Source organism: Macadamia integrifolia, unplaced genomic scaffold (assembly GCF_013358625.1).
Source record: "Macadamia integrifolia cultivar HAES 741 unplaced genomic scaffold, SCU_Mint_v3 scaffold766, whole genome shotgun sequence".
In the NCBI taxonomy this organism is placed as follows: Eukaryota; Viridiplantae; Streptophyta; class Magnoliopsida; order Proteales; family Proteaceae; genus Macadamia; species Macadamia integrifolia.
The window spans coordinates 172128-177740 of NW_024870535.1; positions in this window are offsets into that span (position 1 = coordinate 172128).

Below are 5613 nucleotides of genomic sequence, written 5' to 3' on the forward strand. Positions count from 1 at the left end.
AAATATTTAACCATTATACAGGTTAATTGGATCGGTTTTGATGGTTTAAATGGTTTGATTTTCACGGTGTTAATTCGGTTTGAAACCAATGGGTTAAACGGTTAAAACCGCCCTGACCCATTTAACTAATTGGTCTTAAACTTGAAACCAGAACCGAGCCATTTACAAAATGGTTTTACGGTTTCGATGTAAACGGTTTCAGTTTTGGTTTCAAATTCACATCCTTAATTAGTAAACTACACCAAACACTTTGAACTTATGACCAAAAAAATAAATTACTTGAACTTTATAACTAGACCATGGAACTTTGATTAATAATTGACTCATCATCAAAAAATGGGTTGGAATTTTATTGATTAAGATAAAAAATAGATGTATAAATTCAGTTCAGAAGTAGGCGATTTGGACAATTTCTTCCCATTTATCACTAGGGAGAGCATTTCCTGAAAGGTAGCATGACTTCTGCTCTAGCACGGGGGCAATGAGATCACTCAAGGAAGGTGAAACTTTCACCTTTCATGAGGGGTAAGGTGGTCAGTTCGTACCCTTTTCATTGGGCGCAGTTCTACCAAGAAAAGAAACACTTGAGCATTGAGGTCACATTGCCTCTTCAAGCTTCTCTTTCCCTTATCAATATTAAGGATATCAAATATAATAAATATGATTTGATTCCTTTATTAGATGACTAAATTATATGCCAGAAGCTTCATTTATGCTCATTTTTTGTAAAAATATCACCAATAAAATTACATATTCTTAGTTTTCCCATTTAGAGATATAAAGCATTGAGAAGTGCTTGAAAATTTCAGCTTTGAGGGTTGTATAAATTTAATTTTCCACTCGGTTTAATGGATTCAGAAGCCATTGGAATTACTTCTTTGAAGTTTCCTGATACAACTATCATGGTTTTTCCTGTTTTTAAGAGGTGGGTGGGTTGGTTGGGTTGGTTTTGGCTTTGTTAAGGGTGAAACAAAGCTGGGTTTTTTCTAACCCAACCCAACTCCTAAGTCCTCTTAGCTCAGCCCAAGCTCAACCCCGCCATGAGGTCAGGCTGATGAGATAACTTAGCCCAGTCTAACTTGACGTTGATTGATCCTGATCAGATTGGGTTGGGTTGGGTTAGTCTTGATTGATCCTAATTTCCTGCTAGGATCAGATTGACCCTGATTGTCTCTTGTTAACCTCTTTTTTCCCCCATTTATGTCCTTAAATGCATTATATAAAAAAAATGAGACGTATCAACATCAGTCATTCTTAAAAATAATTATAAAGGTTTAAAGCATTGACGTAAGATTTAATAATTAATATATAGTTATATAAAATCAGGATCAAGCTAGGTTAGCCCCAGGCTTGAAAATCCCAGCCTAAGCCTGCCCTGCTGACTCAAAAACCCAGCTGAGACTGTTCAGACTTGGCCCTTACTATACCTACATAGTACATAACCCCACTTCCAAATCCCCTTATGGCTTAAGGGGCTAGCCCAAGCCCAAGCCCCATTTGCATTTTTGGATCACGCAAATCACACCATTGCATTGTCGCTTTCAACTGTCAATTTAATTTGTGATGGTGGTCATTCATGGTAAATCAGTTGTTAGGTTTGCCATCAGGATTCAGGTCTAGAGAAGTCCTCATCCTCTGGCCCAGTCCCTCTCTGTCCCTTCTCTGTGTGGGACCCACAAACTGAAGGAGATGGAATAATTAAACTATTTTCTCATTTTGGTTTACATTTCTATCTTCTACCGTTTGTGTGGACAACAAAGGTCGAGATACGAATGTTGCGATCTAGTGGTCAAGCGATCGAAACAGTCTCTCGACATTTTTGGAATAATATCACACAGCTCTCGTCCTCCCATACCTTGCACATGTGGGAGTCTAGTGCACTAGGCACACCCTAAGTGTGTTTGAGAATGGCAATAAAATGGACTACACAACAACACCACTTTCAAAAATTTGGTGTAAGAAAATGCCAATGGCATAGTTAAAAAATTATTTTCCTACTCAAAAATTTTGACAATATGTGTCTTTGTAGTTGGGGAGATTGTGATGCGCAAAGTCCACACTCACCAAGAGGTGGCAATGATATGAACAATGATTTTATTAAAAAAAAAAAAGAAAGTCTTGAAACTGATAATGATATCTGGAAATTTGATGATAGTGAATAATAAGAACGTTCTCAAACTGCATGGTTGGAACTCAGAAGTAGGATGAACCAACTACAGATAATGGTGTTGCAGGAAAAGACATAAATTAAATGTAATAGAACCTTTCAGCATTTCATTGGTGCTCCCCCATGTTGTTGGAAAAAAAAACTCTGACCAAAAGTATGGCCCACGCTAACGCTCCCATGTTTCTATCTCTCTCATCCCTGTATGAAAATATATCCTTTCCTCTTGCTTGGGGAGGGGACGGGGGAGAGATAGATGGCCCTTAGCCACTCATTGCCATTCCATCCATTGGGCCATTTGTCAATCTGGATGCCCAAGATGTATCTCCTGCACTTTATCTTGGGCCATTTCAACAGTTAGTGGGTTGGATTAAAATTGAATAAGTTGTCAGCTGGAACACATAGCTTGGCCCATTATGGGCAGCAGTTATTTGCCTGGCTTGCTTTGCCCTTCCAAATCACCTAATAGAATGTGTTTGGTATGCATTATTGGAATGCATTATAGGCTGAGAACACAGTCTGAGACTGAAAAAAGGAAAAAACAAAAATGTTTGGTATACATTCTTGTTCGTGGATGTTAGGGAATGCGACCCATTTTGGAACATGCTATCTAACCCATTTCTCATTCTGGCTAAGAACAAGAATATCCCGTTTCAAATGACATTCTCATTCTATGTTAGAAAGGCAATCCATAATGTGAGAATGTATTTAAAAAAAAATGCATACCAAACATAGCCACACTTCCCGAACGTGAACACCCTAATGATTTTTACAAGTTTATTTGAAAATTTTCCTTCTAAGTGGGCTTTGCATGGGAACAAATGTAGCCTTAAGGTTTTCTGGGGATTGATGGGTCTTAATTCTCACAATTTCCATGATTCCACTAATTTGGCTTTGTTGCCATTTTGGGTAGAATGTACTAATTAATTTATTTTAGGCGCACATTGATATAATTTATTTTTGGTTTTCGACATCAAAAATGTTTTTTGTTTTCATTTGGTATCGTTTATGGAACTTGTTTCTATTTAAATGACTTAAAATATATATATATATATATATATATATAATATTTCTGCTCTCTCCATTACTGCAGCCCCCTTTGGGTAACTCTCTCTCACTCTCTCTGGTTGTTTGGAGCTGCGTGTGTGTCTTTTCGATATGATTAAAATTTTTTTCCCCTAATTCTACAATTTGGGAGTTTTTTCTTTTTGGGTTTGAGTTTGAAGTTATAGAAACATATAGTAACTTGCTGTATCTTTGAATCTACGATTTGAGGGTTCTTTGTTTGGGAGTTTTATTTATTTATTTTTTATGGTTTTGATTTTGAAGTTGCAGAAGAATCCATCCATGATAAGAATATAGTAACTTGCCAGAATGAGGGGTATCCTCTCCATCACAATGTTATGTTTAGGGGTTTTATTTTTCTTAATGTAATGTGGCTACAACTTCTTATACCTCAAATTTTATTTTGACATTATCTGATTCTTAGTGCAGTAATGTGAAGTGATAATGCTTAAGTTTTTCTATGATTCTCATGACTAACTCCATTCATAGATGGATTATGGCTTGGTTAAGAAAACTTTATTTCTTTCTCATGGCATGTTCAAGGAACTACCATATAATTCCAACATTTTCTTTGTTTCGTTCTTACATATTTAATTTAAGAAGAAAAAATGGTTTGGCATGTTCTAATGCCATGTTTAGTGGTGGATGTGAAATTTCATAGGCACTTGCTCTTATCCATTAGTAGGGGAAATTTGGGAGAGATAGAGAGTTCTTAGTAAGAATATTTCACTTTGATCAATTCTTTTTGTTCTTCCACATCATTAACAAAAGAGTTCCAATGGAATTACACGAGTCTTGTGGCTTTATCTTTGGACTCTGTTCTATAGAACTCTTCTTTTACCTTGGAGCTTGATCACCTAATATCAAAGATAGAGTCATATGTGTATGAGTTTGCCATCAAATTTATTTTTCTGTACATGCAAAGGATACAAGTTGAATACATCTTTGATGAAGGACGGTTCCGTTACATCTTCAAAGAATATAACAAAAAATGTGAGAAGAGATACAACCATGCTATGCAACTCAAGAAGAAATGGGAGATTTTGAAAGCTATGCTGAAATCATGGGTGTTTCAAAAAAATACAACTAGTGGTTGGGGGTGGAACATGGATCTAGGAGTTGTTGATCCACCTTCTAGAGAACATTGGAATGCTTATCTAAAGGTAAACCTCTCACATAGCAAACCCACTTTTAATTTGCAATTTAGAATCGTAAATAATTTTATGTCAAAATAAAATTGCAGAAACATCCCCAAGGAAAGCGATTCAAGATAACCCCCCTTGCGAAATAAGGAAGAAACGTGATTTTTTCCAGAGTATTGTTGCAGATGGGGAATGTACAAATTTGCAAAGAGAAGAGATTGCTCAAAATGTAGTGAACTTCTCCATCACTTTACTAAGTTGATAGTTGACCAGGGATTCTCCAATTTGGTTCAATCTGCATACCATGGAAATCGGTTTCAAAATTAGACTATGAGATGTCGCAGCCATACAATCCTGTGGTTCAGTTTGATTACAATTTGAGGAAACTTTAGTTTTGAGGACAGTAAGATACAATGTATTCCATTGAGAAAGAAGCTTGCATTTTCTAGCACTGGGCCTGAAACCTGCAAAATTGATAATCCAAAACTCACCAATTGCAAATAATACAAAAAAAAAAATGTCCCTTGTAAAAAATAAGGCCTATCAATAGGCCATGACTGTCCAATTTAAAGATAGTCCATCTTCAAGCTTACAGATCTTCAGCTTAGTCAAATTTATAGCAACAACGATATAATCATATTTTAACTTCTTTGATGTAATATCGAGAGGATTGGAGAGCAACCTATCCGTGGGTTGCCCAGATAGTTGGGGCGAATTGGAGATTGTATGGGTAGATGCATAGTAAAAAAATAATAATAATAAAATAAAATAAAAATAATAAAAATAAAAATCGAGAGGATTGAAGAGTAAAATTTGATTATACCATTGTTACTATAAATTCGATTGAATTGAACATTTGTAGGCTTGAAGATGGGTCTTGAACTGTCATTAAATTGGATGGTCATGACATGTTTAATGGTAGCCTTATAGTTCAGAAGGGAGATTTATTTATTTATTTATTTTTGTATTATCTACAACTTGAGAGTCTCGAACCCACAACCAGCCGACTCGAGCGGTGATGGGTTGAGGGTATTTTCACCACTAGGCTATCAATTCCATCGGTCCTGTTGAAACGCTGCTTACCGAACGGGGAGTTGTCTTAGGGGCAATGATCACTACCATGGAGCACTCTTTTCTTATTACCAAAAAAAAAAAAAAGAGTTTTGGATTATCAATTAGGCAAGTTAAAACCCATTTCCCATAAATGTGAAGTTTCTAATTTCCCACTACGACGCATTGTAT